An 8,663-nucleotide genomic window follows, 5' to 3' on the forward strand; every position below is an offset into this window, starting at 1 on the left:
GGATAGATAGTATCTATGTAGTGATACATTTTTTTGTTTTACGCATTCTATTAATGATCTCTTAGTAGTTCTTTTGAGTTAGTGATGGTACAGACATGACAGTAACAGGAAAATAATTTAACTTTGCAGCTCCTAACCAGAGCTGTTAGCTTTTCACATGTTCAGAGTGGGACATTTCATACTGAAACATGACATTTGTCAGGATCAAACACATCATTCATCAAGATAAATCACGTATGTGCCTTTATTACTGAAACATAAAGGGGCTTTATTGTAAAACAAAATAGTTCCTGTCATTTTATTACTTAGTTGAGATATAGGTCAGTGCATTGCATTTTATAATATTTAAAAGAAAGTTAGATTTATTATTTTTTTTTTACAAAATATTAGAACATTTGCCATGTGATTTAGTTTTCAACAAGTTTTAATACAGAGGCTTCCAGTCACAATTGGCACTTCTAGTTTTCAGGCAGATAAGTGGCAGTTTGGATGTAATACAATAAAATACAAATCTGAACCCTATTCTGTTATTGTTTTAGTACAAAAAGAAAAATCTAGGAAAGTTAGAACTTCCACTGTGTGATACATTAAACCTCTTGAATCAGAGGCAACATGGGATATATGTAAATTACCCTTTAAGGATATCAGGTGTTTCAGCTAAATGGCAATTCTGAATGTCCATGACTTTTTCTTTTAAGTCTTTTTATGGACAATTTCAGGTCAATAAAGCCAAACCCCTCTAGCTGTGGACATGCATGTTTGCCTTCTTATGACATCAGCATAAGAGGAATGTTTGACTTTTGGAAACACAGGGTAGTCATACCCAACTGATATCCATAAACCTAAGGGTGTCTACAAAATATCCCAACTAACTAAAACAGAAACATGCATGTCCACACCTAGAGGGGTTTGGCTTTATTGGCCTGAAATTGTCCATAAAAAATTGCACTTTATTCATCTGCTTTTACTGTATTTGTGTTTCTTCCTACTTTATTACTTTATTTTGCATTTGCTGCTTGTTCATAAAAGTACTTCTAGGTTCATAGGTTGGTACTAGGCTATCGGCCCTAGGGCCTATGCAAGCCTAGCCATAACAATTCCCTGGAAATTTTTTCCCACAATATTTACTTCTCTGGGCCCCTGTCTAGCAGGGCAACTGACATGATCCCCGGGGTGAATTTCCTATCTCCCATCCAATCATCAAGGTTCCTTTTGAAGAGGGCCAATGAGGTGCTCTGCTTGACATGTATGGGCAGTCTGTTCCAGAGTATGGGGAGTCTCTGGGTCAGGAACCTATCCCTCCAGCATGTTTTGTTCATTGTGATGATAAGGATTAGATCCCTGGAGCGTGTGGCTCTGAGGGATTGGGATTTCTTTAACTGGAGCATGTCCAACAGCTCAGGGTTTGACATGGCCTTGTATGTTAAGCAGAGATCGCCTCTGAGTAGACGATATACCACAGAGTATAACTGGAGTTTTTTTTAGACGTTAATTGCATTTATTCTGCTGCATTTATTACTGCTTGTTCGTAACCTGATTAAATTGTAAATGTTATTCTAAGCCTTTGTTTGAAGCACTTGGGCTTCAGACCAGTTGTTTTACATTACGAAAGTTTGTGGTCTGCACTGTTGAGGCAGGGCTGGTAGCTTACATCTTTCTAAGTTGGGAGTTGCTGATTGAAGGCTTAGTGTCCTGTTATTCTAAAAGTGTATTAGTTCTGGTTTAAGCACGTGGGCCTCGGGCCAGTTATTTTACATTAAGAAGGTGTGGTCTGCACTCTTGTGGGAGGAGAGGGTAGATTCTGCCCTTCTGAGCTGGGAGTTTCTTGTTAAAGGCTTATTGTGCCTGCTTATTTGAACTGTTTCTTTCTGAAATTGGTATGCCTTGTTTGCTGTAACATAGAGTAAATTCAGACCTGCTGAATCTAGCTTTGTTTGTATAACTTGAGCACTAATCCAGAGCATCTTTCTTTGGAGAAGGTGGCAGGAGTGTGCAGTTAGAACTTGTCTGATCGAAGACTGCTGGAACGAGGCTCAGTTTTTAGCTTTTCATTGGTTAATTTGTTTAAATCAGTTTAATCATTTGCTACTGTTGTATTAAAAAAAACACTTTATGCATCGCCGCTTAGCTAGGGTTAAACTATTCCTGGTACCATAAAGTCTGCTCTTCAAATTTTCCCTTAGAACTAGCCAGTTTTTTTAGGTTTAGCACTCAGATCTGTTTCTTTGAGCTCAGCACTTGTTCAGAACTCGTAAGCAAGCAACCTCCATCCCCCAACACAACCCAAATGACACATAGCCCACAAACTCAGTGTGCCACTCAACCACAGCCTATAAGGCATAACAACGTACCCAACACTCTAGTCATAGGTGACTCTATAGTCAGGCACACTGATGTTCCACTCACCATTCTAAATAAGGAGAAAGTTACTGTCAGCTGCCTATCGGGTGCCAGGATTCACCACATAACGTACGCACTCAGGTCACTCCACAACAAGTACAAATATGACTCTGTCATTGTCCATGTTGGTGTGAATGACGTGAGATGTACCACCCTTGTCTTCATGAAAAAGAGACATGGAGGAGCTCTCCTATCTTGTAGCCCAGGCAGGTATGACCCAAGCTCTGAGTAGCATCCTGCCATCACCCAGAATGATACCACAGTACAAGGACAAAATGATTGACTTCAACAATTGGCTAAGCTTCTGGTGTCATTCTAAGGGGATCCAGTATCTGTCTACCTGGGATGACATGATCGACAGACCACGATGCTTTGCCACAGATGGCCTGCACCTGTCGCCCTTGTGATTCCAGATACTGCCTAAGGCTCTTGCCACCCCTATTGTGCCTTTTTTAGGCAAGGTTCAAATGACAAGTTCACCCCCGTAACAGGTAAAAGCAAGCAAAATCTGAAGGTAATGCTACTCAGTGCTAGAAGTCTAAACTTCAAAATGCATTCACTCGAGGCACTCCTTAAAATGGAGAACATCGACATCTGTGCAGTGACAGAGAACTGGTTCAAGGCTCCAGAGAGCACCCCTGCATTACCAGGCTATAATTCATACCACACCTTTCAGCCACCTAACCTGGACCGAAACACTAAAGGCGGAGTCAATATTCATTAAGGATATCCACACCTCCAGGCTAGTTGCTCAGCATAATGCAGCCAAGATTATCCAAGTGCAGCTAACTCTGGGCGAGACCGCAATCCAAATTGTAACTTGCTACAGATCCCCCATCATGCCCCAGGATTCCCACTCCTCATTTCTTGATACACTGGAAAATATTAGGATACAACCCAACACCCTAATAATGGTCGATTTCAACTACCCCCACCATTAACTGGGAAAACTACTCATGTACCAACTCCTTCGGTCCAACGCTTTCTGGAATTTATAAATTCCAATGCCCTGGATCAACTTATCCACACCCCCACAAGGTGCTGCAATAACCTAGACCTGGTCATTACCAACATGGGCAACCGATGTTCCACACCAGAGGTCAATTCCTCGTTGGTCAGATCCGACCACAAGCTAATCACCCTAGACATCCACATCCCGCCCCCACCCCCCATTAGGGAAACCACCGTAAAGAATTTCTCCAAAGCAAACTTCACACTTCTTAAGACAGAAGTGGCAAACTTCACGACACCCATGCAGACGGACAATAGAGGTACGACTGCTGAATCCTACATAAATACACTTTATAAGCACTTACACGAGTGCATGGATTGTGCTATCCCTAACAGAACCAAGATGCTATCCTCCAAAAAAAGGAAGCCAATCTGGTGGTCCCCTTCCATTAACAAACTCTACAACAGAAGAAAGAAACTGTTGCAAAAAAGAGTAAAATCACATGATTGGAGGAACTCCCTGGTCAGCCTCAGTAAAAAGCTGAGATTCCTCATAAATGCTGGAGGATTCTGTTGACAGATGAGAATACAACTAGCTTTGTAGGGACACAGCCTATATTTATTTTTAAAAGAAATAAGAATTTAAAAGACATTTTATGTCATGAACCCATGCATACCAAGCTTAAAACCCCAAGGTATTAAGAGAAAGGGCACTTTTCCATGTCAGCATTGTAAAGCGTGCAGGCATATTATGGAAAGCAACTGTTTTGCCATCCTAAAACTAACAAGAGTTATTCTTTGAATATGTATGCTGACTGTAACACACAAAATGTTGTCTATATTGCAAATAGCCAACAGCGCACTGCATATTATGTAAGAAAAATAAAGTGCAGACTTAAAGATAGAATTTTTAAACATTTATCAGATATAAGGCTAGAAAAAGAACACATTGCACTTTATAAGCATATAGAACTGCATAATAATCATTTATTTGCATTTATGGTTATGTTGTTGTTGTGTCTTTCGGCTTTTCCCAGTTAGGGGTCGCCACAGCAGAACTCCGGTCCGCTAATGATTGGCAGTAGATTTTTACGTGCCAACTTGCCGGGCCTGACGCACAACCTTCAACGAAGGAACGCCCATTCACGCATGTCGCCACACAGAAGACACTCTAACTGAGAATCGAACTGGGCAACGTCTTACTGTGAGGCGACAACGCTACCGCAGCACCACCACCGCAGTGTATTTGCATTTAAGGTTGTATGTGTTGTAAATAGAAGTCAAAGGATGGGAGACTTAAAAAATTAAACTAATGAAACTGAATATAAGGAGATGCAATGGATTCTTAGACTGGGAGCTGATAAAGCCCCAGGATTAAATTATGTTGTCCCTTTAAAACCAGCTCTAGCAAAAAGGAGAGTAAATTATTGATTCTCATTGGCTGTTATGTATTATATTAGATACAATGTTTTTAGTAACTTTTTCATCTGATGAAGGGATTTACCCAAAAGCACTTATAATACTGTTTTATTTATTATTTTTTATTGTTTTAATAAAGTGAAGTTGCTTTATTTACAGCGTGGTAGTACTTGCCTTACAGTTTGGTTTATTCAACTTGGATTCTTTTGGCAGTACTTTTAGTGGAGGAGCCCATTATCTGTGTTTTCCAGTAACTGAAACTTGTGCCAGATTATTTTGAACCACATACACACACGTGTGCGCGCGCGCGCACACACACACACACACACTCTCAATGTTTTTTAAGAGGGATCCATGATATCTCTCCAGTAATAACATCCCTTTCTGTATCTCACCTTAACAGCCCACCACCAGCCAGAACAGTTTAGCATGCTTAAGAACACAATTACTTTTACCAGTAAAATACACCTGTCATTGAATAATTGTTTTGGTACCAATAACTTTAATCAGACACTCTACAAAAAGCAGAACTTAGCAGTTACTACACTTACCATTAACCTAAAAACATTCAGCCACAAGCATTTATATTGAATAATACAATTTATTAACGTGAAATAAATAAAATTAAGCAATGCACTCTCTAACATTAAATGTACAAGCAGCTGTATACTTGCCAGATGTAATAAAAAATAGATAGGTTTAAACATTCAAATGGAATGTGCAAGAACTAACCTCTTATCTGGAGCTTTCATTACTAGACTACTAATACCTGAAGTCTTAATGAATTCTAACTATCCCTGACTTCTAAGTCCAAACAACAGAAATACAGTCAAAACGGCAAATTAATCATAGACTTGAGCTTCTATATCAGAGCCACAGCCCTCTTTCAGTACTTTAAAAACAATGCAAAAATAAATAGGCAGAGAGAGCAAAAGCTGTTTTATTATTGTTTGAGTTACATGGTCTGTATTTCTTGATGTTCATATTGGTGACTGGTATATATAATAGCCGGCCAGCTTTCAAAGCTTCAGGCACCCTCCACTCACCCCAACTGTCAAAAACCTTGAGCTGTGAGATGAGCTGACAAAAGGACAAGTCTGTGCACAAAGCCCTTCAGAGCTTTACTGCAGCCAAACAGTATGCCCCTCTTTGACTTCTGAAGATTGACAATTGGCTTGTGCTTTTCTTTGCTGGGTGTAAGCTCCCTTTGTGGAAAAAGCTTCCATTTTCTTAAATTTTGTTGATATTTTATTACATTCCTCTTTATACTGAAGTTGTAATGTTCTGTGAAATGCACATATTTATTTCTGTCAGTTTAAAAGTAGTGTATACTAAATGAAAATATCTTTTCTGTGAAGAAATTGTGTTTATTATTTATTTTTGTGCTGCCATAGTGTTTTAAAGTGCTTTTTACAATGTTCTTTTTGTCAAAAGAGTAACTTTTGTGGACTGGTTGTTTTACTGGCATTTTTTGCTTGACTGCTCCAGGAAAGAAACATCATTTTCAACTTGATCATGTTGACCAAGGAACGGACTCCCGTTCCCATCCTCAGTCCTATTTCCAACCACAAAAAGAAAACATTAAGCAAACAGCCTTTCCCATCACAGCAGACTAGCAATTTGCATCATCCGCAGGTGGATGATTCTGCTGTGGCCATTTGCTGAACCTCAGACCACTCATCTTTTGCCCCAAATCCTTCTGGTGTAGCACCTACAGCCACTATGGACCAGAGGTTAGCCATGTCCTATGTGGCTGTTGAGTCTCCTCAGTGGGCAAGGGAAAGCCTGGCCATTGTTGTCAGTCCTGGGAGAGGGATTAGAAAAGGTTTCTCTGTTGTCTCAGAATGCTGTGCCCATCCCTGGGGAAGCTGCTGCTGCCATTAGTAACATGGTTGGCTGCTTTTTTCTTTAATTAGAAACATAAAACCAAGTTTGTATCTATTCTTTCTCAAATTCCTTTGGATAGGAATTGTTCACTGGGAATGTCTCAGGGTTTAATTCGGGATATTGATCTTTCTTGTAAAGTAGTTTCTAATAATAGAAATAGGGATTCTTCTTTTCCTGTAGAAATTCAAAAATTTGAATCTGAACAGGAAGATGCAGTGATGTATTCAGAGTTTTTTCCTCAGATTTCTGATGCAGACTCATTACATACATACGTACATACATATAAGTAAATGAAGATTTCTGATTCAGACTCAGAGCAGAGGAGAGCTCAGTCTCTGATTCTCTCTGTGGGGGAGGGGGGCCTCTCTTTGTCTAAGACTATTGTTAGAATGTGCTAACGTTTTCAGTGGGAGAAAACTGGGGTTTCTCAGTACCTCAGAAATTTTTTGAGCTGTTCCATTAATATTTTCTAAAACCTACACCCATTCCTTCTGTCCTGTTTGCCTGGCGAGGATGTATGTCTTACTGTCTGCAGTTTTCCTGATAGTCAGCCACCTGTTCCTTAAAAGGCATATAGTATTTTTAAAGTTCCTTAGCCTTTTAAATTTTTACATACCGTTTCCAAACCTAACCGACACCTATAGCCGTAGTTGATTCCCCTGCTGCTAAACACTTAGTTAATTCCAGTCCTACTCTTTCTAATAAGGTTGGGTAAAGTATTGATAGGTATGAATAAAAAGTGTATACTTCCGCAACTTTATAATTATGAGAATTTTGAGTTGTCAAGGTCATATGTTAAACTTTGTCCTGACAAATTGTGAAAGTATGAGGAATATTTTATCTACAGTTTCTTCTTGTGAAGAAAAAATGGTTTTAAATAACTTAGTTTCTTCTGTAGCACAGGTCACTAGTCATTGTTTGCAGTTTGTGTATGACTGTATTGATACTTCTTCCAGGGCTCTGGCCACTGGTACTGTTTTAAGGAGGTTTGCTTGGCAGCATTCTGAGAACCTCCCAGATGATGCAAAAATGAGATTTTAAATTCTCCCTTGGAAAGAGATTTAGTGTTTGGCCCCTCTGCTGAATAGGTAATCAGAAAGTGTAAGTGTGATGAAAGGGGTAAGCTGAACAAGGGAATCGCTTAAGATTTTTTAGCCATCCTTTTCCAAATTGTCCAAGGGATTTTCTTGCTCCTCACCCAGTTTTGGCAAAAAAAAAAGAATAAACAGTCTCAACGGAATTTGGCCAAACAGATGTCTAAGAAGAATTGGCAGGGGGGTTCCCAAACAAAGTTTCACAGCTCCAAAACAAAGGCCAGTTCAACAAATCTGAATGACTTTTCAAGAGACATTGTGACCCCCTCCTACCCCAGCCCCTTTTCTCTTCCAGTAAGTCAGAATTTCTGTTTTTCTCTTCTGCAACAGATTGTTTTAGACAAATGGGTTCTGAAAATCATTGATCAATGTTGTAGATGGCAGTGGGGGGAAATTCGCCCTTTCCAGGGTGTCATTCCTCATCCTACAGATCAGACTCTTTTGTTTCCACCTATTTATCCCATGCTGTTCCAAGGAGTGATAGAACCAGTTCCTTCTTCCCATGTGGGGAAGGAGTTTTATTCAAGGATATTCATAGTGTGAAAGGAAGAAAATGCTTGGAGACTAGCTCTGGATCTTTCTTTCCTAAACTGGTGTGATAGTACCCAAATTCAGAATGTTTTCACTTCACAATCTGTTATCTTTTCTTCCTCTTTCAAGTTTCCTGGTAACACTAGACTTAAAAGATGTTTATCATCATATACATATTCATCCAGACTTCATGCGTTTTAAAAGTTTTGTATGCCTGGGTCACATTGACAGTTCTCTGCCTTACCCTTTGAACTATCCGCTGCACCAAGAGTATTCACAAAATGTCTGGCTGCAATTATAGCTCATTACAGACTGTAGGTGTGGAAAAATACTGAAGTTCAACATATTTTGTATTCTGTATATAAAAGGTTAAGCAGAAAA

Source organism: Protopterus annectens, chromosome 9.part0, assembly GCF_019279795.1.
Source record: "Protopterus annectens isolate FY-2018-M chromosome 9.part0, PAN1.0, whole genome shotgun sequence".
Classification (NCBI taxonomy): Eukaryota; Metazoa; Chordata; order Ceratodontiformes; family Protopteridae; genus Protopterus; species Protopterus annectens.